This window comes from Lactuca virosa, chromosome 3, assembly GCF_052849685.1.
Source record: "Lactuca virosa cultivar CGN04683 chromosome 3, Lactuca_virosa_CGN04683_v6, whole genome shotgun sequence".
NCBI lineage: Eukaryota > Viridiplantae > Streptophyta > Magnoliopsida > Asterales > Asteraceae > Lactuca > Lactuca virosa.
In genome coordinates, this window is record NC_136428.1 from 110116228 (window position 1) to 110141430 (window position 25203).

Below are 25203 nucleotides of genomic sequence, written 5' to 3' on the forward strand. Positions count from 1 at the left end.
ATAGATTTCTGTTACGCGATGCTTCGATAAGTCTATATCTCTTGAAAGTTCAAACAATTTCTTCCCATTCCTCATAATTCGAAATATGAAGAGGTATTCCGTGATCATATTACGAATTTGAGAATACAATTAACCCAACCAATATCCATATTAATCAGATCTTTTAAAATCTATCAACGAAAGTATTTCCTTATAGTCATTCTCATGAATTGGTGTGAAACCTTTGCCACCTAGATTTTAAGGTGCATACGTTCCCATCCATGTGAATCTATCATTTCCAACCTAAAATCATAAGACAAGGTTTAGGACAAAACCATTCAAATTTAGCTTTCCTTCATGGACTGAAATTCGATATTCTAAATTTCATTCCTTGTAGCAGCTCAAGGGCCTACCAGTTCTTCCATGTTGTTAGCAATTCACCCATATTGATCAATGCACTTTCACCGACCAATGAGCTTTGCTTTTTGTGACAACCCGAAATTTTCATTTGTACGAACTCTACAGTCAAACACTTCAATTAAAAGTCAAATTCATTTCTGCTAATTTTTAGCTCGGTTTAAAGTCCGTTTGGGTGTTTTTAATATTAATTCTTCGAGACAACAAACGAAAGGAAGTATTTTCTAGGATTTTTGGGGAACAAATAAAACAAATAACACCTTAATGAGGTGTTTACGGCCAAACATGAGGGGTTTGGGCCGTAAACCCCCCCTTTGACCGAGAACTCATGCTTAAGGCATGAGTTTACTCCTTCCTTCCTCATTTCTTACTTCCAAACTCAAGAACACCCACATTCTCTCTTAAGTATCATAAGAGCTTCTTCCAAATCTTCCAAAAATGTAAGTGTTTCTTCCCTTTATTTGTTGATACAACACTTCATCTAGTAGTTATACATGATTTCATCCATGAAATCTTCTCTTTTTCATAGATCTTCAAGTGTTCTTCATTTCACCAAGAAGACCAAGAACACACACTAGTGTTTTGGGCCGAAAACACCCTTCTTTGCTTCCATATTGTAAGTATCTATCTCCTATACTTGTTATCTAGTAAGGATACTTGATGTAGGGCCTTGAAAACATCCATTTCTCAAGAACAATAGGTGTTTTCGGTCAAGTGCATCTCCCTTGACCGAAAACCCTAAAGAAAGGTGCCTTTAAGACCTTAAACTCACATAAGGCTTTGGATCAAACTTAGAACCCCTATACATACTTGAAAGCCCTTGAAAATCACCTTATGCACCAAATATCATGAGTTTTCGGTCTTAACCTCATGGACCGAAACCCTAAAAACCGAGAACCATTTGGACCGAGAACCGTTTGGACCGAGAACCATTTGGACCGAAAATACCATTAGGACCGAAAGCTTCAAGGAACATACGACTTAGACCAAAAGCCCCATTTGGTAACCATACACTCATTCTATGTAATCAGTTATGATAGTAACACTTATATAAGAGTGTTTTCTAGTCTATGAGAGTGTTACCCTTCTTAATTAGTTGTATAAGCACTAATTGCATGCATATATGTGTCTTTATATGCTAAATAGGATCCGTGTGTGTGCTCAAGTCTTCACTTGACACTTAGCATCCTTTTTCCGATCTTACATTCGCATCACTCACTTCAGGTGAGTTCATACCCCTTAATCAACCTTTTAAATGTTTTTAAATGCTTTTATGGGGGGGGGGGGGGAATACAAGTTGAATCAAACTAGTTATAATATCAATCACATGTGAATTATGACTTGCAAACAATTAGATTTTCTATACTTTTAACTTCTTTGTCAACAAAACTACTTCAAAATGGTTATCAAACTCTTTTACGTGTTAAATTGTTTATAAAACTTATTCTTGATTATCAAATCTTTACTTTCAACTCTTTAAACTTATATATTGCAAATCATGTCTAATGCATATATAGTTATATAAGTAAGGTTTGAAGGACTTAGGACTGATAACTCACTTTATTTCATGTTCCTTGTTTGGTTGTGGACTTAGAGTACCCCGTTGTTTGTCCAACTGTCGTTTGATCCTTAGTTATATATCATATATATATATATATATATATATATATATATATATATATATATATATATATATATATATATGTGTGTGTGTGTGTGTGTGTGTGTAGATATATTGCTTTTACTTCAGTTCCAACCCTTTGGGTACCAAAGGTGTATATGCTAAGTTACTTATATAACATTACTAGTAAACTATAATAGGTATAGTTTAGGAGTATACTACTCACTATTTCTAATACTATGAAACATACAAAGAGTCAGTTCATACATGAGTCAATACATACTGTAAACAATACATACACTACAATATATAACTGAACGTACTACACACTAGAAAGAGAGAACATACACTAATACATACTATTCATACACACTAAACACTATACTAAGGAACATACTATGATGAGAATCAGGAGATAACATACACTACACTAGTACAAACAATACATAAACACTATAACTTAAATGTGAGGCACTACTTCGGGGCATGACATCTCTGTCATGGCTCGACTTGTAACCAGAGTCTTCTGAAAGAAGAGCGTGAATTCATGTATAGATCTATACTGGACTGACCGTCCTACACCTTGCTGCTAGCTACAGTGGGACCTACAGGTCTTCGGGTGATGAATGTCATACCATCTCGACCTCTTCGAGCGTCGTGTTTTACTAAGGTCGATCAAGTATGGTTATAATTATATCACATTATACCTTAATTAACAATTGGTTTAAGGTAGTTAGTACAACAGTAGTCACTATAGTATAATACTACAGTACTTCGTTATTTTCCCATTACATCTACTTTGTGATCTTCTCACATAAACAGTAATACAAGAACTATATTTTATTAAATGATAGTCCCATTTGGGAGAAATACTCACTTTTACAATAAACAAACATGCAGTACCTGATGTCTTGGTAGAAGACTACTTTTAAATAGAAAATATAGGATTTTCAAGGAGTTACAAACAATTACTACAAACAGTTTTACAAACTTACACACTCAAACACTTACAAACTTTTCATGAAATCAATGACACTAAAATACTTATGAACTCACCAGCTTTAATGCTGATAAACTCTTTCAAAATAACTTGTATTCTCAGGTCGTCAGTAGACAGGTACCGAGACCAGCTTTTGAGAAGAAGGAGCACTTTTCAAGACTCATCTTTTATTTTCATTCATATTTTTGGTGTCTTATAAACTGTACATAACATACTTGTATTAAAATACACTATTAATGCAATGGATGATGTTGTTTGCTTGTTTACTATATTTCTGTGTTGTGATACTGTACATGACGTCCTCCACCCCAGAACGATTCCGCCGTTCCGGTTTTGGGGTATGACACTTTTGTAGTTAAATAAAAAACATAGAACTCATAATTAGTGCCAACTCAACTAGAAGTGCACAGAAATAAGAATGTGTCAACCAAACACGATAGGTTATCAACCTCAGGTCGTGTGCTAGTGATAACTAAAAGTTTTATTGTCGATTGAATCTTGAAAATCTCAAAATCAATTTAATTCCCATTGACTTCTTGACATACGTTTTTTCTCTCAAAGCACATTCCTTTGACAAGCTAAAACAAATATTCAAAAGTTCGTGTGGATTCCTGACAACAAACCACTTCATAGAATTGTTCTTAGTTTATCTTTTGTTTCTTGATCAACGAAAAACATCAAAACTCAAATTCTTAGATGTGCTAAAGTAAGATAACATTATTACTCCTCATGTTACGAGGTGTTATTGTGACATCCCCATTTTCACGGCCAGAAAAGACCGATTTTGTTTATGCTTTATAAAAATCAGAGTAACTCTTTTAATAAAAATGTTGCAGAATTTATTCCCAGAAAAACATGATAAATATGTTATCAAAGCATTTCCGAAGAAATGTATTTTTATTCATTTTAAAACCTTTGGGATGTCATCGTCAATACAGAAACATAAGCATAAACAGAACATACATTCATTTACACTAGTGATCTACATCTTTTTAATCTCTCAGTGTTATGTAACTTCATATCGACACTTGTGATACAAATAAGCTTGAGTGGGTCAGGTTGGGAAACCTGGTGAGTACATAGGGTTTTCAACCCACAATAATATAATTATTATGTTTAAACATCAAACAATCAACCCAATTACCCACCCCCATTATCTTACTTACTCTCAACCCTAAGAGTCATCTATTCGTTCATTCCGAAGTCCCTTGCTTCCAGGGTTATAAGACAGGCCCTAAGTCCATAGCTGCCAATGCTCGTTCGTAAAGCACTAATTCCATTGATGCTAAAGTTCATTCATCGGGTACTAAATCCATAGCTACCAGTGTTCATCTAATAGGTACTAAGTCCATAGCTACCAACATTTATCAGGTACTAAGTCCATAGCTACCAACGTTTATCCATAAGGTACTAAGTCCATAGCTACCAATGTTTATCTATCAGGTACTAAGTCCATAGCTACCAGTGTTTATCTACCAGGTACTAAGTCCATAGCTACCAACGTTTATCTATCAGGTACTAAGTCCATAGCTACCAGTGTTTATCTATCAGGTACTAAGTCTATAGATGCTGATATTATTTAGGCACTAAGTCTATAGCTGCCAATGTTTACTCATATCATCTTTCATCTCTCATCATTCATCTACCCATGTTTCACCCAACATATTTGTAGATATAAAATACGTATACAGTTTAAATCATTTAAAACATGTATAAAATCATTCATCCAGCATAGATAGCAAGTATACAGACAATATGCACACATAGCACATAATTTATATAAAATACTTCATATCTATGTGTAAGATGAAAGTAACTATGCACTCACCTGATAAGGTGGTGACTCGCTACTCGGACAGCGCTTCGTTTACTCTTAAAACAATTTTCGTTGACGAAACCTAGTATCATTACCACTAGAGTTTAGTCTAATGTTTGACGAGACTAATTAATAGTCTACATATTGTTATTATTATATAAGTGTTAAACAATACTCATCACCCACTATGTACGGACAGGGGCCAGACATGGAACACCGGAGGGCAGGATCATTTTGGCATAAAGCACTTCTGAAATCCAGCAATCCAAGCGGCCCTCCAAACCAGATTCCCCGTACCACGAGTGGTTAAAAAGACATTATAACGACACTTATATAACTCATAACAATAGCCCAAATACTCATTATAAGGTCCTAATAACATTGCTATATTAAAACATAAGCTATACTAAAGATAGAGCAGACATAGCTCACTTACAACGGGTTTTCTCGAAAACCGGGCTTCGCCGGAGCAGAGTTTCTAAGCCGACAGGCTCTTTTCTCAGGGCTTCGGGAGCCATGGGGCTTCCTTCGGGTGCTAGGGGGTTTAGCTAGACTTTAGGGGGCTTAAGGGAGGCTAGAGAGAGAAAGTAGAGAGAGAAAGTGAAGTTGGGAGGTGTGAAGAATGAGGGGAACCCGACACCTCTATTTATAGGCTGGAAATCACCAAAACTCGTCGAGTTGGCCTCCAACTCGTTGAGGTTCATGGCCAGGTGTCGCCATCTGGTGGCTAGCCATGGGGAGGAAGCAACGGCCAAGATTTCGCCACGTTACCCGATTTCGCACAACTGCCTCCCGACTTAGAAAAATCATAACTCTCGTATACGAGCTCCGTTTTCGATGTTCTTTATATCCACGCGTAGGTAAAAACAAGACCCACAACTTTAATTTTGACTCCGTCGGCTAATTCTCGACCGATCTTAAATTTTACAGTAGGAGGAGATTAGACTATTAAATAACCGTGAAGAATTCGTAACTCCTTCATACGGACTCCGTTTTCGTCTGTCTTTTTATCGTTGAGTTACTATTAATGAGATCTTTAACTCTCTATTAGGTCGCGTAGGCCAAAAACTTCTCAAACTAAAATTTGAGTTTCGGGTTGTGCACTGCTATGCCAAATCTTAGAAAATTCATAACTTCCTCATACAAAGTCAGATTTGGGCGTTCTTTTTTTGTATGTTCTCGGTTTAACGTATTCTACGACTATCGTTTAGATTACTAAGGCTAAAATGTCTTCTATCATAAATTCATTATTTACGTCTCCCGGTGCCGTGTCGGTTTTGCCGTAAAACTTCGACGAGTCATAGCTTCTTCGTTATAACTCGGATTTCAGCGTTCTTTATATGTACAGAAACCTTGTAACATATACTACCACTTGGTTAAGATTACTCCTTCTAAATAATATTCCATAAAAAAGTCATTTTTGACGTTTATTGTCTTTAAATTGACTAGCGCGAATCTGCGGGCGTTACAGTTATCAACCTTCTTAGTATGAAATGAGTTTCAAGATACGATTTATAGTTACTAGATTATGACTCTAAAACTTGATTGGAACAAACTTTGACTCAGCTATGATCGAACCATTTCCAACAATGTTCGATTCCTCTTCTTAGTCATATAATTTCACTAAGATGTTCTTGGAGGAGTCAATTGTAATACAATTTCACAATTACTAAGATGATGATAAAACATGATTCTAAAGCATTCTCCTTTTATTCAGATTGGAGAATCTTTTATCTTTCTGCCTAGTAGATTCTTCTATTTTTTCTGCTACTCTTAAATCTTTTCAAGGTGTTAGAATTATGATTAATCTCATAAACACAACCATATTTACCGAAGCATCATTAAATCATGACGAATACAGTTATCGTCCTTTGTGGTGGATCTGGATAGTCCATATCAACATGTACTAAATCCATCAGTCCTTCACTTGCCTCACATAAACATGAGAGCCTGAACTATGTTGAGAAGCCCATTGTAGTTCTGAATAGAAAAACTAAAGCTCTTCATAACAAAGTGGTGAAGTTAGTAAAGGTGCAATGACAGCACTAGAAGGGCTCCGAATGGACCTGGGAGTCGGAGGACGAGATGAGAGAGCATTACCCCAGACTTATTGAGGACGAAGTCTAATTCTAGCAGGGGGGGGGGGTGGGGGGAGTTGTAACATCCGAAATCCATGTATATTTATTTTGTTTAAATTCAAGTTTTTGTCAAGAAAACTCTCCCCTCGTACGCTGGGCATACGCGCTTGTACGCTTAGCGTACGAGGGCGCACATTCATCGGGCACCGGAGCCTCGTACGCGGGGCGTACGCTGCCTGGATTGAAAACCCTAAGTTGTGATCTTGTGCCCTATTTAAGCCATCTTATAACCTTTGGACCTTATTTCTATCAGCCTCCTTTGCCTCTCAACGTCCCTAGAAACCCTAATAGCCATTGGAAGTGAGTTTGAGCTTGGGGTGTCAAAATGAAGCCATTTTGGGTGTGTTTGCAAGGAGAAGAGCTTGTTGTACAATTCTTGAACTTGGTGTAGCTTCTAGATCCAACATTTCCTTCATCTTAAGTAGCTTCTGGAGGTAAAAAGTCCAAAACTAGCTCATTTATTGTTTAGATCTCCTTTTGGACTTGTTTTGGTCTCTTTTGTCCCTTTTTAAAGGTCTTGATGTGTCAAGACCATTTGTGATGCCAAAGCTGTAGATCTAGACATTTAGTGGCCTCTTCTAGCTTAAAGGTGCAAACTTTATGGTGTTTGTGACCTCCATGCAAGCATTAAGTCATTTATTAAGTTCTTTTGGGCTTCATTAAGCCATGCATGCATGTAAAGTTGGCAACTTTACGTGATTATCCGCCTCAAAGAGGTCAGATCTGAGTATTGAAGAAAGTGTCTGAACCAAATAAGAGCTTAATGGCATAGTTGGCAAATCAGAGGAGTACGTTGGGCGTACAAGATCGTACGTGCAGCGTATAGGCCCTTAAGTGTGTACACTTAGCGTACAAGTTGAGTACGCCTCGCGTATACAACAGAGGGTTTTGGTATTTTGGGCCTTCGGTGTGGGCTTCGCATGTGGACTTTAGGAGCTTAGGGATGCATCATGGGTTGTGGCCTGGTTAAGTTAGGTGGGTCAATTTCTATTGTGGGCCTCTAGGGTCACGAGTTTCGCCTTTTGAGCCTTAGACCCATTGGTGTAAATGGGCCAAGTTTGGTTGGGCCCATTATAAGGAAACTACTTTTGGGCCTTAGTAGAGGAGTAGGAACTTAAGATTTTAGGCCCTTGGTTAGGTTATGTCATAATCCTAATTAGGGTGATTTGTATATTTATACAGTGTGAGACTTTTGGATTGGTAGTCGAGCAACTATTATTTTCAGCAGACCGAGGTGAGTCTTCTCATTATACCAATGGGTCGAAGGCACCAATGCTGGCCCATTACTTGATATGTGGTCTTATTAGTTGATATGCAATGGCCTGGTTAGTCGGTATGGATTGACTTATGTGAAGATCATGAGGGGAGCCCATGACACTTGGTTATCAGACCATGGGGGGAGCCCATGACATTCTAGGTAAAGACCAAGGGGGGAGCCCATGGCACTTGGATGTAGGCCTGACAATCGTGTCGTGTTCGGGTTGGCTTGTCGCGGGTTGGCGGGTCAAATATGCCAACCCAAACACGACCCATTTAAATATACAGGTCACGGGTTAGCGGGTTTGGAACATAAACCCATATATGACCCGCCAACCCATTTATTTATACGGGTTCATAGGTTGGCGGGTCCGTGGGTTAGATTTGGGTTCGTGGGTCAGATTCCATAAATAAAATTGATAATTAAACATGATAAATTCTTGATGGTTGATGCAAACATATCCGAATTTTAGACACTTAACTACTTAAGGCTTAAACATCCAAATGAAAATTAAAAACATTCATAGAAACATGTTCAAACTAAACATTAATACAAACATAGATAATACTTATTATATAATACCTATTAAATATTGATACTTGATACATAAATACATTTAAAAATAAAAAAATACATTTTTTTATTAAAAATATAAACGGGTTGGCGGGTGAACCTGTTTATTTTTTGAGAAACCCATATATGACCCGTTTAATAAACCGGTTGGCGGGTTGGCGGGTTGAAAAACTCAACCCAAACTCATTTATTTCGTGTCGTGTTGCGGGTTGTAACGCCCGTAGATTCGGGCTAGTCAATCTGGAGATAATAGGGGTCGAAAATGACTTTTCGACAAAAGATTATTTATAATTAATAATCTTAACCAAGTTGTAGAATATGTCTCAAGGAATCCGTACATATAAAGAACGCCGAAATCCGAGTTATAACGAAGAAGTTATGACCCGTCGAAGTTTCGCGACGGAACCGGCACGGGACCGGGAAGCGTAAATCCAAAGCTTTTATAATTAGAGAAAACGTAGATCCAAAGCTTTTAGGGTTGTATGTGCACCATAGGATGTTGTAGTATATCAAAACCCAACAGTGGTATAAGAGCCATGGGTTGTTTTCTATTATATTTGATGTTATTATTGGTTTTCGGAGCAAAAAAATCAATTTTCTGCTGTTCTGGACAGTGGACTCGCCGAGTCCACTGGGGGACTCGCCGAGTCCAAGAACAAATTCATCCAACTCGCCGAGTTTGTTCTTGCACTCGACGACTTGGAGCCCCTAACAGCAGGTTTTCGAGTTTTTTGGCCTGTTTTGGATTTAAATAAGTACGACAAAATGTTTTTGTTCATAAAATTTGATTTTGGTGGTATAGTAATGTTTATTCTCATCCAAATAAAGGATAATTGTCAAAGTTTCAAGATTTGTGTTAGTTTATGCGATTAGCTAAGTTCTTGAATATTGTTCATGTGAATTATCTTTGCTTATGAGTTTAATCTTGTTCATAGAAAAATTATTTGATTATTGTGTTAATTGGAATAATTGATTTAAATGGTTTTTATGAACTCCATAACTTGTCCTCAAGTTATGGAATATGAAGAGTTTTTCATTTAAAAAGCACATTAAGTCTCATAGGTTATGAAAATGGAAGAGTCTCTAATTTTAATGTCATCATAAAATGATTTTATGTCTTCCATAACTTGTCCTCAAGTTATGGAACTTGAAAAGTCTTCAATAAAAACCATATTAAACTTATAAGTTATGGAAACCAAAAGTTTTTGAATTGTTCAAAACTTGCCCTCAAGTTTTGGAATTTGTAAAGTTTCCCCCATGAATACTTTAATTCCAAATTAAACCCTTAGAATTTTAAAAGTTTAAAATTCAACCCTTATACTATTATAATATTATAGGTTTAATATTTATATATATGTATAAGAGTAAGTCAGTCTTACCGTTAGTAGGCCTCATTCACGAAGCCGGTCTATAAGGGGGGTATAAGGTTACTGCCTATATAATGGCAGTTTAATGGGTGTCCACTCTCACCCACCGCTTCCTTGACTGGTGGAGGGTCGTTAGCGGAACGGGTAGGACATGACATTAATTCTCCCTTCATTAAAAGTATAATGATAAATATAAAGTAACTAAACTTTATTAAATTCCCAATCTTAGTTACTTTAGGAAAATGTGAATTTGGTGCTAACCCATGAAATTGCACTTTGCACCTTGTTAAGTCGTTATTGGAGCGTGTGTGGTTAACCGACACACTAATCTGGGACTGACTGTGTGTGGCAAAGGGTAGCTTGATGTTAATCATAGATCAATGGAGTGTGTGTGGTTAACCGACACAGTGATTAGGTGGTTGTAACATTAAGTGTACCAAGTTAATTTTCATGGTTATTCACTCCTTGTTTGTGATCCTCGGCATCCCAGTCACAGGGCACAATCGAGATTTAAGCATGCCACTGAATAGTTCAATGAATCTCAAAAGATCTAGGAGTTTCAATTCATTTAAAACCTAATGGCTAATTTCATTTTTCATCGTGGAAATTGGTAAATCGTCATTTACCTACCTTCAAATATTTTGTAGCTTGGATTACGGCATCCCTCTTCCAAGTTAGAAAATATTGTGTTGGGTCCTAGCCTTAATATTTCATATTGGGTGTTATATTAAAGACTTAAATTAACTAAACTTGAATTTCTCCCTCATAGATGTCTAGTTATGACAACTATGGTATTCCTTATCCTTTTGGATAAAGCTTTCCTAATGAAGATGATATCCCAAATGGCAATCAAGGTGAAATATTAATCCTTTTGTTGTCATTAATGGGAGTGGAGATCATACTTCACTTCCTCCACCTCTTCCAGTTGTTCTCCCTAACCAACAAGTTCTTGAAAAGTTCAAGGTCGCTCAGTCCCTATTGGCAAGCAGTGTCTATATGTACTCACATCTTGGAGATGAAGTCTCATATTAACAAGCTGGGAGAGTTGGGTGTCGAAGTCTCAAGGAAGTTGACTGTTGACTGGGTTCTTCAATCACTCTTGGAGTCATATAGTGAGTTCTTTAAAGGACTACTATGTGACAGATCACGTCATGACCCTTATCGATCTTACCTGTTTGCTTGTTGCTGCTGAATCAACAATGATTTGGAGCACTAGTAAGGCAAATTTGATTGGAAGATCTACTTCCCAAACTTCCATGGACATTGGCAATGGTAACATTAGAAATCCAGAAAAGCTTTATCTTCCCAATAGAAAGGTATTGGCCATGGTCAAGTCATCTGACCCAATGGTAAAGAGAAAGGCCAAGTCTGAGATAGTCTCGTGTACCATTCCTAAAGAGTCCATATGTTTCTATTGCCAAAAGAGGGGGAATTAGTTGCGAAGCTGCCCTATTTACCTGAAAGTTCACTAGGATGGTAAAAGTCAAAAATATGACTATGCTTCAGGAAAAGTCCACTATCTAACTCTATTAAGTTCCTATTTGGATATTCTTATTACGTGATGTGACTAGGTCGCAGTTTTGATGTTTTGTAGAATCAAAAAAGGAGAGGAAGCTTAGTAGAAGAGTATGCTGAATCTGATCACGAAGATGGATTTCGATCACATGATTCGAAGATCAGAATTTTGAGCTGCGGCTTAAGAGTTATGATAGATTGCTTAGGAATAGATAACAACATAGTTTTCATATGTATTTGCATTGTAAGGATAAGTTTTTTCTGCAATTTTAAATAAAAGGAAAATTTTGATTTTATTTATTTTAAGTATTCTTACAATGGCATTTGTGAAAAATAGTTGTTTATATGATTCCATTGATAGCAATATTGGAAAATGGATTTGATTCTTTCGTTTGTGGTAGTGTCATAATTTACCAAATAAGGAAAGATTTTCATCACCCAAGTTTCAGTTGGATAGAAACTTGGAATCATGCAACTTGTATTGTAGGATGAATGAGAATTTTCATCTTTAGGATATTAAGACTAATTCCTTGTTCACATGTATATGTGAGTCAAGTGAAGGACTAGGAGATCGGGTACACTTGGTTGTGCGCTGATCAGGTCCACCACAAAGAACGATAAGGCTATTCGTCATGATTTACTAAAGTTTATTAAATATGGTTATGCTTCAAGTTTAAGTATAATTCCGAATCATTAGAAAAGTTTCAATGTATGGCAGGACGAATGAGAAAAATCAAATTAGGTAGAAAGATAAAAGTTTCTCCAATTTGAAAAGATGGGTGAGTACTTCAATATCATGTTTTATGATCATCTTAATGATTATGAATAACCATATCATAATTGATCCTCAAGGACATTTTAGTGCATTTGTTGGACTAATAAGATGAATCGTGAATTGTTGAAATGGTTAAATCAAAAGATGAATCATACTTCGTTCCAAAATTGAGTCTTAGAGTAACACTCCAAGATCGAGCCTTGAGTGACATAATGATAAGAATGTTTGAAACACTTATCAAATGTAGAGTAAAATGTTTTCTACTCTTGTACATTTGAAATTGGTGAGTTGTGATGTTTTGGATAAGACAAAAACCAACTAAGGCCAATTGTGTGAAGTGTCTGTCTTGATAAGAATCCGCACTAACTCTTGAATATATTTGCTTTGTCAAAGAATGGTTCTTGACAAGAGAATCTTATATGTCAAGAGGTCAGTGGGAGTCTTAATGATCTTGTAAAGTTTAAAGAACTAATCAAGGGTATTGTTTATCACTAGCACACAACTTGAGGTTTATAACCTATCGTGTTGACATATTCTTGTTTATGTGCCCATTCCAGGTTAAAGTTGACTATGCATGTGAGTTCTATGAGTTCTCAATTGTTGGCATGACAACTTGGAATTCATGGTAGGCCCTTGTGCTACCAAGTGGCAAGAAGCTAAGATTGAACAAGTTCAGTCCATATGAGTTTGGATTTGTCACTAACCTTGTCTTATGATTATGGTTATGACAAATTCACATGGATAGGAACACATACACCATAAAATCTAAGTGTCATAACGTTTCTCTTCGATTCATGAAAATGATGGTGAAGAAACGCTTTCACTAAGTAGATTTTAAGGAGATAGAAATTGTGATATTTGCATTCTCAAATTGAATTATGATTACGGCATCCCTTTTCATAATTCGAATTGTGAGCAATGGCAAAGGTCTAAACATTTGAGACTATGATTACGACATCCCTTTTCATAGTTCTAAAATTGATTAGACACACATGTGACTTATCTAAGGAAAGGTGTATGATTTTGGGAAGCTTAGATAAAGTCTTATCGAAGCATCTCGTATCAGAAACCTGAATTTTGGTAATGAAAGTCAATAAAGTATTGATTTCTAGAAGTTTAGCTTATTTCTGGAAACATGTCAAAGCTAGTGGGAACATAAGTGTTATGCTGATAAGAATATAATTATCATGTTAGTGGGAGCATGATTATTATGTTAAGTGTTGCAAGTTAGCAATGTTAATTATAGAAAACAAAAGTTTCAATTGGCAAAGTTTCAGGGTTTGAAAAGTTGTTTTGCTATAATTAAGGGAGAGGAAATTATACTTCATTCCAATTCTAAAAGCTTAAATTGAGATTTTAATCAAATTTAGTTAAGTATATATATGAATGTTATGTTGGAATGGTTCAACATAAGGAAATTCTATGTATGGAAATATTAATTGCGTTCTCAATATTCGATTATGATTACGACATCCCTCTTCATAGTCCAAATTTTCATGAACATGGCTAATACAAAACATTATAGCAAAAGACTGGTCTAGGATCATATCTTTATGTGAGACATCATGAATCCTATCCCATATGCTTCGGGTATAGGATCGATTGCATATGCTATAATATTTCTATGTGTTCTGAATTTCCCAAATGCTTAGGGAATTAAGAGGGAAAAAGGACTAGAACTGTATATGACTAAAATGGTTAAGCAATTGTCGAGGACAATCTGAGGCTTACCAAAGATTGGTTGCTCATGGACAGTTGGAAGTATAGTGTTAATTTTGGAAGGACCATATTGGCATATTCTGAAAAGAGGCAACTCTTGTTTAGAAGTGATTGTCAAAATGGGAATATGGAAATGTTTCCATAAGTGGAAGTTATTCTTTAAATCTGTGTAAGATTAGAAAACTTAATGCAAGAAGGATGTTCAAAGGAATGTACTTTGAATGTGAGACTTCGTTTCCATGGAATTGCTCTCCATTGGAATACTTTGAAATGTTTGTTGCCAAGTCTTTGTGACTTTTGTGCATAGTCATTACAAGAGGATCATTGCATATAAGTTTAGAATCTAACATATTTCAGTAAATGGCAAAGAATCTTGTATTCTTACATTTTTCATAAGGATTTGGAATTGTGAAATGAGCATCATTGAAATGTTTTCAATTGATATATTCCACAAAGAAAGGACCATAGGTAAACATAGTGTGCATGCTTGTAGCATGGGACAACTATTGTTTTAGTTCAAGTATTAAGTAGATTATTTGAAATATTATACAATAAATAATGAGTAATCAATATGACTCAAACGTTTTGGGGCCATATAGGATTAGTATTATTCTTGTGTTTCACTTTGTATGTTTTGACTTCCCGAATAACAAGGTTATTCAACCCGTCCACATTCGATCATACTTTAGAAGTAGGTATTGAGGCAAGACTGTCATGAATGGGTCTGTAGTATGTCTAGATGCTTTAGACATAGTTGTAATATTCATGAGTGCTCCTGGAATAAGATTCGAGTATTCGATTAAACCCACGCTCATTTGAATCACTTCATGGATTTTATCACGAGTGATCATGAGACGATAATATCTTATATTCTTCAAACGGAGACATGTGAGTTGTAGTTGCGAGTCGGGTGCACATTGACATATGTAAACGCACCAGTAACTTGGATGTTATAAAACATATCGTTGTGTGTAATTTGATGAGTGAGTACAAGCGAGCATTTGGGTCGAAGTTTATCCGTTCCTTTTACCCCATGTGGATAAAAGCGATATCTGTGGGCCCCTCGATGATTTAGTGATGACAACCCTAAGTGCTCGGCCGGGCCTAGACTGATTTGATTTGTTCAATTAGTCGGTCGTCATAAATCAGAAATCGGGAAACAACAGATAGACAGAGAGAATGATTATAATCCATGTCTCAGTCCATATGATATCTAGAATGCAGGAATATATGACCCCTTATCTAATGGACGCGTCATTGACTAGGTCAGAGTTTGACAGCGACTTTTAAGAGCTACGATTGCTAGTCGAGATTTTGGAGTCGTACTTGCAATAATAGTTATTAGGCCTATCCAAGTGGGAGACTATTGGATTAGTGTCTAAGTCCATAACTATAATTGATATGTACTTGACCTGAGAGTAGCATGGTCCATTTGGGTTGTATATCATCAGGACAATTTGTTAGGATGGACTTTTGAGAAGAGGTTATTTATGGTTTATTAATATATTATAAGTTCTAATATATTAATATGAAATCATATGCTTTAATTAGTATTGATCAAAAATTAGTTTGGAATTAATTTAGTGATCAAAAGAGACTAATTAAATCAATGGGGACTAATTATGTAAATTAGTTATATTTATATGTTGGGCTATTGATCCATGTTGGACTAAGTTTATGTATGAATACATAAAGAGTTGGGCCACATGAACCATGGATCATAAACCCATGGGTACGGGTTAGGGTTAACCCATGACCTTTGGAATCCCACATATAAATATGTTACTCCATAGCCAAAATCACCACTCATGTTCTTGGAGTTCATATGGATGGTTTTGTGGTATGAAGATTCTCTCTCAAATGTCATCCTTTGTCCTAGATGTGTTGTGATTCCATTTGAGGCATCCACACTTTTGGTGCTAAGTTCTTAAAGGCCAAAGTCTTCCTAGCAACTTCAACAACATCAAGAGGTATGTCTAAAACTTGTCTTATTATACATATGTTATTTGTATGCTAGTTGTAGGCTCAAAGCTTTGGAAACCATATGCATGTATAATTAGAGAAAACATAGATCCAAAGCTTTTAGGGTTGTATGTGCACCATAGGATGTTGTAGTATACTAAAACCCAACACATTCTTCCTCAAAGCCAACACGTCGTGTCGTTGACTAACAACTATCGGTCACCAAATCAATGGGGTATTGATATCATGGGGCCACCCCCCCCCCCCCCCCCCCCCCCCGTCATCCTAGGAGGAACCAGTTTTCCCTTGGCTACCCCGACCATTTTAGCAGACATGCAAAAGATAACCATCCATCAGGATCGAAAAAAGCATGGGTTAGAGAACCACCGACAACGTCTCAGCTCCATCGCCAAGTACCAAGGCCAGACCTTGACGAAGAACCACTTAACCTGATACAAGGAGTGAAAGTAATGCCGCCACTTGGGATCACAAACGGGTCATTGCGAGCGCTAAACTTTGGTGCCATCATCAACAAAGAAAAGCAACGTCCAAACATGAACATTCTCAATGGGAAACACGCGACCGTTAAACTCAGCCAAGCCAAACACAGGGGAAACGCCAAAAATCGCCACACTTGGTATATGCGAGTGGAAAGACCCGATGCAAGAGACTGGACGTTGGAAAATGATGGGTTTAACAACACACAACCCAAGAGCCAGCTAAAATCCGCCAAAGAACATGAAAGTAGGGCCACAAAAACGCACCAAGATGGAGTTGGCGTCCTATGAGCTCGGGATAAAGGAGTCGCCTCCTGAACCCGGAGTGTGTGCAGTTCGCACCACCACCCATCGAGCAAGGAAAAAGGACCAGATAAGCCACATCCGAGGCTTGGGCAATGTGATCAAACTCCAAATGGATAATCACACCCAGTAGATCAGCCCAACAAGCTAGACCTTGGCTTACACCATGATGTAGTCACCTCTTTTTCTTTGCTCATCAAATAATGTAGTCATCTCCAAAAACGTTATCAATGAAGAAAGTGGACTACCCAAATAAACTAATAGAACATTTTTCACTATTCAAGCTTGATAACACTCACAAAAGAGGTTTATAACATATAACAAATGATAACAAGGACTGATCAACGACATCATTTGAGCGAAACTGTTGTAAGAATGAAACAATATGTGTCAAAGTTTCATAACCTTTCCCTAAACAAATAGTACCTAAGTCGTAAACGCCTCGAGGTGACGATCTCGGCATGACTTAGATAATTAGGTCCAGGGTACAACTCCCAAGGCTCAGGAGTTGGAACAAAGTCTCCAAAAGGGTAATCAACAAAATTTAGCCTAAATAAAAAAAGGATACCCTAACAAAGCAAACTGGACAGAAAGACCCAATCTAGAAATAAAGGTCTACAACCCAAATAAAGGACAAATTCCGAGCCTGCAACACGAGCTCCAGGGACAAATCCAAAGCAATGTAAGCAAATATAGTTCATAGAGTTATAAGTTGGGCAAATCCAGTAGCACGACTAGATCACCAAACAACATAACCGCCCACCAAGCAGAGAGATCTAACTGGCTCGAGTTGACCCCCCAAGGCCTACACAAACCTGGGGGAAGAATCGCCTCCGCAAGGAAAAAAAAGGCGCATAATCACCTGTAGCCAACATAAACCACCTGGGGATAGAAACAAAGATATCGTAGAAGCGGAAATGACTATGCTACCAAAGATAAAAAAGAAACCTTGTCTTTCCGGATAACCCCCGGACTTCAAAGGGCCGCGCAGGGCCAAACAACCATTAAAAGTATTGTCTTGAAGACATTATATCAGAAACACACAAGTTCAAACATTATTCCACATAAGCAAATCAGGAAAAACGGAGGATCACTTACCGAGAGTAGTTGAGGAAGATCCAACTTTGAAAGGGTCCCCTTCAGGGGGTTGTCCTCGATCAGGGGCGGAGCTTTATTAGGGCGAGGGGAGACTATGCCCCCCCCCCCTAATTTTTTGGTTAGAAGTAGCCCCTATACATTAATTTTATACATATTAGACCTAAACATATAAAATTTTGGCTGTGGCCCCCGCTGCTCACCGATTTTTATACATATTATATTTCCGCCCCCTCCAAATATTTCCGCCCCCTCCAAATAAAATGTTTAAGCTCTGCCCCTGTCCTCGATGTCAAGATTACGTCATAGCTGGCTAAGGCCTTCCAAGTCGAGCTCACCAAAATGAAGGAGGGAGGCAAAATCTGTTTCCATGAACGACCTCAGAGAAGCATGCATGGCCTGAGTTATTTCCACCACAATACTTGGCTCCTACGGATTGAATTTCCCGGAGTCCACATGTTCCTTCACCGCCTGCTTTCCCCCCTCCACACCAACTGCAACACATACCGCCTTCATACGCCGGATCCTAGCCAAGAACTCAGGACTCTCAATAACTCGATCAACCACTCAAACAATACCATCCCGTAACAGCCATGCCATATCACTCTCCACAATCTTCCTCATGGATTCCTCAGCAGCCAGTTATCCAGCCTGCTGCTTCACCTGCTCTTCCAATAACCCTTTCTCTCCTACCGGAGTCTCCACTCTTGTTTCCTAACGCTCCACTGACCCATCCAAACTTGCAACTTGTTCCTCCACATACGCTTTCTCACTAGCCAAAAGGTCATAATGTTATTCAAATTTGTGCTTCTCCTACTCCAGCCCGAACACTCTCGCCCTTAACTCATCCCGCTCAGCCCTAGTAGAGGCAAGCTACAATGAATCTGATCTGACCTGATGAAGGCATCGAGCGACAGCTACCAAATAAAGAGGGAAAGCATGACGACCCCATTCGTACGCAATGGAATTCTTCATAAGAAGGGACTCTCTAGTGAGCCCCCAATCAGGGATATAAACTCTGAGGGCCGTCAGAGGCGAAGAAGAGGAACCTGCAATAACATTATCCTTCGCCAAAGGCGAAGCAAAATCAGAAGAGGTTTGAAACTAAACCTCGGGCTCCTTGTCTACAGCGCCTTTACCAGGAATGGTAGTATCCTCTGGATCCTCCTTGGGTTCACCAGGCTGTTCAATCGCCTCTTCATCCATTCCCTTCGACTGTTTCAAAGTGTCATCATCGGGTCTCCACCACCACGTCCAACTCCCCCAAAATAACTTCAACGTTCCGCTTCTTACGAAGACGCCTGCCAACAGTGCTAGTACGGGCGCCCTCAGTAAGTGCGGATTCTAACCAAGTCGACCGCCACTTGATAGATGAGCGGCTCCCTACAGTCGCCACCTCCCCTGATACCTCGTTCTCCGAATCAGGAGGCAGAGGATCGTCGCGAGAAACACCCACAACAAATGCATCGATCAACTCTGGGTCCACCTGTGCACCAGAGCGTTGCACTACAGCACCGCCAGGACTAGCAAGAGCCACAGCACGATCAGTTTCGATCGATGGAGGAAGGATCTCCACCAGATGCACTTCCCTGTGCTGTAAATTGCCTGAAACCTACCCTGTAGGACCATCTCGAAATGAATGATCCTATCGCAACTTGAAACAATGAACAAATCACATATGTAAGTGTTGGAAATCAACGCTACCGTTTGATCTAAAACCAATTGGTGTTAGAAAGGGAACAACCTAAACCATATAGCGCATTCAGCCCTCCAGGACTAGGCATTCGATTGCGGTACAATGGCCATCGTGCGAGGACTTGGTCGATGCCATTTCTGACCCCCAACAATCCCCCCTCGGAAATTGCTCCCTGAGAGAATTGAACCCTCTCCACTGGCTCTGATACCACTTGTTGGACATCAACGCTACCGGTTGATATAAAACCAATTGGTGTTAGAAAGGGCGCAACCTAACCCATATAGCGCATTCAGCCCTCCAGGACCAGGCATTCGATTGCGGCACAACGACCATTGTGCGAGGACTTGGTCGATGCCATTTCTGACCCCCAACAGTAAGGAATTCCAAAGCCCTCTCCTTACCAAGACTCACAAAGGGGGGGGGGGGGAGGAAATGCACACTCACCATCCTTCTCCACGAAGAACCGGGGCATCATCCCGCGTGCCCTCCAGGCGGCGCTCATCCCGAAAGCGGCCAACATGTAGTCCTCTTAATCCTCCCCATTGAAGGAAATAGTTCTCAGCGCCTGCACCACAGTCTCGCTGACTCCCCAAAGTTGGGGTGTTCGGTCGGTGAAAGTGGTACTGCAAGGATAACCAAAGTCGACCAAGTAGCGGTTCACCCACAACCATTTGTCCTGCCAAGTTCTTCCTGGAGGCCTTCTGATTTATAATGAACGCATGGATGCCCCACCGTTGAGAGCACGTATGCATGCTGGCTTGAGTATTGGAGTTGAAGAAGTACTTGAAATCCCATAATTAAGGGAGCATGCCCAAAGCCCGACAAGCCATTTCGAAACCAACAATTTTGTTGACAGTGTTAGGGGTCAGATCGTCAACAAAGAAGCCATACTGATGCATGATCTCATTGAAAAGGTTGTTCATCGGTAGCCGGAGACCCGCCTTGATGATTGGGATTGGGACTCCAACCTTCCCTTCAGGCGGCTGGGAAATGTGCGCTCCCCTTCGAGGATATTGCACCCCATGTTCAGGAAGAAACCTAAATCGAGCCTGCAGGGACTCAAACTCTTTTTGTGTAGGTTCTATTGTAGTTATTGGTGTCACCATTGCGTACGGCTAACATATGCGAGACGAAAGAGAAAGGAAGAAAAGAAAAAAGAAGAGACGGTTGAAGAGTAGTAGATCGAAGAAAAGGAAATTGTCCCAATCGGGAAAGCTTTAAATGAGAGGTGGGAAACTCGAACAATCGCAATGATGAAACCATCTGCACAGCCAATTCTGGGCCTTTGCCCTTGTGGTCTTGTTCTTAGTCCCCGACGTCCTAACACCAAGGCCCATAACATGCCAAAATAGTACCAGATTGCTCCCAAGAATGAAAAGTGTAGCACTCAGAGCGCCGCTTCTCAGTAATACAAAAGGTACTGAGTTGTTGATAACTCCAGGACTGTTGATAGTCCGCAGGGTTGATGATAACCCATAGGGTTGTTGATAACCTGTAGGGTTGCCTTGTTGTATGTGATATTTTAAGGAACTCACTAAACATTCGTGCTTACAGTTGTGGATTTAAATATGTTTCCGGTATTTCAGATGATCGTGTAAAGGTAAGGCTTGACTGTACACACTCATGGGGAGTTGTTTTGATTCCGTATTATTATGATACTCTGATTTTTAGGATGACTGTATTTGATGCTTATGGCTTTTCATGACTTGGTTTAACGGAAATGATATTTTTACCAAAATTAACAATGAAATTTATGGTTGTGAAAATGGGACGTTACATTGAGATTCATTGACTATCAATGGCATGGTAATCTCAGAATATTTTCATCTCAAATTCTGTGACGGGGTCTATGTAGATCATAGAACAGATGGTGAATCAAACATGCAAAATTATGTGGTCCCCGACTAAAGCTATGCTTGATATTTGCGAGTTCCACATTACTCTCAACTATACTCTCAAATTGACATGTCGGTTAACCACATGAGCCTCATGAACAGAATATAAAGAGAATGTGCAATATTCGTGGATAACAAATTCACATTTTATTAATAATACGAGATTTTTTTTTATACTTTTAACTTGACCATTATCCTATCAAACACTTTCAGTAACTCCACTCTCAAAATACAAAAGGCGGTGAGGGAGGTAAGTGCGAATCATATTAAAAACTGGCCTCATTGAGAATCAAAGAGACCTTTTAGCGTGTATGCGCCTAGTCATGGTAAGACTAACAATGTCAATATTTAAACATGTGAGGACACATGTTGTAAATTTCTCATACATATAATAGGTATTGTTCTAACATATATATATATATATATATATATATATATATATATATATATATATATAGGTAAATTTAAAGCTCTTTAAATTTGATTGTTTATTATTAATTTTAATTAAATTGCGAATATGCAATATTAACAATTAACAATTAATGAGGGTCTAATATTCAAGTTTATAAATCTCAATTATAAACAAGCATTAACAAAACTCATCGACTTCAGAAACCTTATTATCCTTTCTATCCTAGCAAAATTCATGTTCGAGAATAATTTAAAATGACTAATTGTTATATTTTTTATGCATCTTAACCCACGATCATGGCAAAGGAAACATAATGATATCATTTGTGCGCATGCAACCTAAGGATCTAAGTTTTATACTATTATTGCTACCCTATGAAAATATAAATAAGGAAGAACCACATACCTATGTTGCAGTTAGCGACCTTGGAGCTTCAGATCTTGTGCATGCTACATTGTTTGGATGAAAGGATCCAAACCAGAATCCCTCTCGCGGTTCACACCCAATGAACTCAAAAGAGCATAATGAAAACAATTAGTAGGAGGGATAAAATCACTAAGAATTTGTCCACTATAAAGGAAGAGAGAAGGATGGCGAAGAGTCAAGCTAATGAGCAAGAAATAATGAGATCCTTAAGGACCTATTTATAGTCTTGAATTCCTTTCTATGTTTTGTCCTCCATCCCATGTGGGATAAGAGGAGATTTCAAAAATCACTCCTCATCCCATGTGGGATGATGATATTTTCGTCCAACCCTAATCCCATAAGGGGTTCTCGAATATTCTTGATCAACCAGTTAGCTTCTAACTATTTATAAACCATAATAATTAATAAACTAAATCTTCATTTATTTATTCTACTTAATTTGAGTCTTGAAAGCAACCAAAGATGACCCTGCTATTATTATTTATTAGAAATATCACTAATAGTTAATGACCTTAGTCACTTTTTCCAATACTACTCTTGTTTAATTACGCTACAAAGAAACACTACTAGAAAAAGGTTTTCCTTGACAAACATTGTCTGTCATAAATACATATACATGATAGACAAATGTTTGTCGTTGAAAGCCAAGTCATAAATGAAAATGAAGGGCATTTGGTTTGTCATAAAATTTACGACGGACCTTCATGACCTACAATTATGATGGACATACATGACAAGCATTTTTGACATACAATTACGACTAACTTTGTATGTCATAATTTGTAACGTGTTTGTAATTCCCGACGAACATTTTACGGCTTACCATTATGACATATTTTGTACGTCATGAGTTTTGACATAATTTTACAATATATATATATATATATATATATATATATATATATATATATATATATATATATATATATATATATATATATATATATATATATATATATATATATATATATATGTACCGATATTAATCAAACTAAAATACATATTTAATGTCTTATAATGCAAAATAAAATATCATACATATACAAAATTACAATCCATAACACAAACCATAGTGACAAATACAAAACTATGTTCCAAATTCATCAAAAAAAAGTAATTGACAAATACGTATATCAGTGCTAAATAAAGGTTGTGACATAAGTAGCCCAAGTCTTCACACACCTTATCGAGCTTCAGTTGTGTATCAACATTGGTAGGCCCAATACTACTAGCACCTAATGGTCACCGTTAAAACCCAAAAATCAAAAAACATTAAGACGAATAATTGTACCTTTTATTTTTCTAAGTAGTTTTTTTTCTTATTATAGCATTTTACTTTCATATTCTAAATTTATCATCATACTTTTATATTCTCACTTTAAGTTATAATTGAACCTTCTACAAAAGATGTGAATGCCCTTCATTAAGAAAGGCCTACAATGCTTATGCATTCATGTCTCGTTTTAGTTTATTATGATGGAATCAAGGTTGGAATGAAATGGTTCATACATTCGATTTAAATAGAGTTGTTTGGTCTGCTAGAATGGAATCGACGATTCTTAAAGGAATGTGATTCCTTTCATTTTGTTCAATTTAATTTCATAGTTTTGGGTTGTTTCTTTTCATTCCAATGTGAAATGGAATGGAATGAAACATTGCAAAATGACCCATTATGCAAAGTAGTAAATTATGTTTTTTCCCAAGTCAAATCTACAAAGTATGTTGTTATTTCTTGAATTTTCAGCAAAAAGGCCTAAGTGCAAGAAATGACAACTTAATTCTACTTATTTATGGTAAAGGAACCCTAAATTCAAGAAATAGCAAAGTATAATGCTATTTCTTCCAATATTCAAGGTAAAAAATGAAATGAAATGCCATGAGGCTCACCTTCAAACCATTGTAATATGTTTGAACAAAACGAAGAGATGTAGTAATATTATGAGCTTGCATCATATTCCATACCATATTAGCAATTGTATAACCTCCACCCTGTAAACATAAAAAATAATACAAAAATAACTAATTGAAAACAATAGAAAAAAATCTTGCTTACCTTTTCACCAACTATTGCAAGAATGAACGCATTGCCGGTTGATAGGACCAAATTAATGCCATATTAGAATTCATTTCCGTATGAATCAATAAAAACACAAAAAGTAGTTATTTATTAGAAAAACATTAACAAAAATTCAAGTATATATACATAAGGCAGCATCATTGGTAATTTACCAGTTTCTCCAGAGCAACTTGCATACCCTTGGGTGTGTAACCATCCATTTAATAAGCTAGAAATGTATAAATTTGACTGATGAAAAACGAAAGATGTTAGCTCTTATCTTTATTATTTTTCTGTATGAAGCAATAATAGATGAAAGTTTTGTAAAATCAATGAAAAAAACCTTTGTTTTCTTATTTTCTGAAGCTTTATAGCCTCACTGTAAGCTCTTTCATGGAAGTTCTTTGATAGTTCTGCATCATCACATTTCATTAAGCCAGCTAAAACTATTTCTATATGCTTCCTTACCTGTGAATATATAATAATATATTTATTTTATTCAAATACAAATCAAAAAACTAAACAAATTAAACCAACATAGCGACAAAACTTGCCTCCACTTGGTTGTATGTAAGTAGCTTCTCAATTGTTTTCCAGATTTTTTGGTTCTCCTCATTGGAGAGGATGAAAGTGTGCCTGCGAGAATGATTTTAAAATCAAATAAAAATATGAAAAAGTTGCAT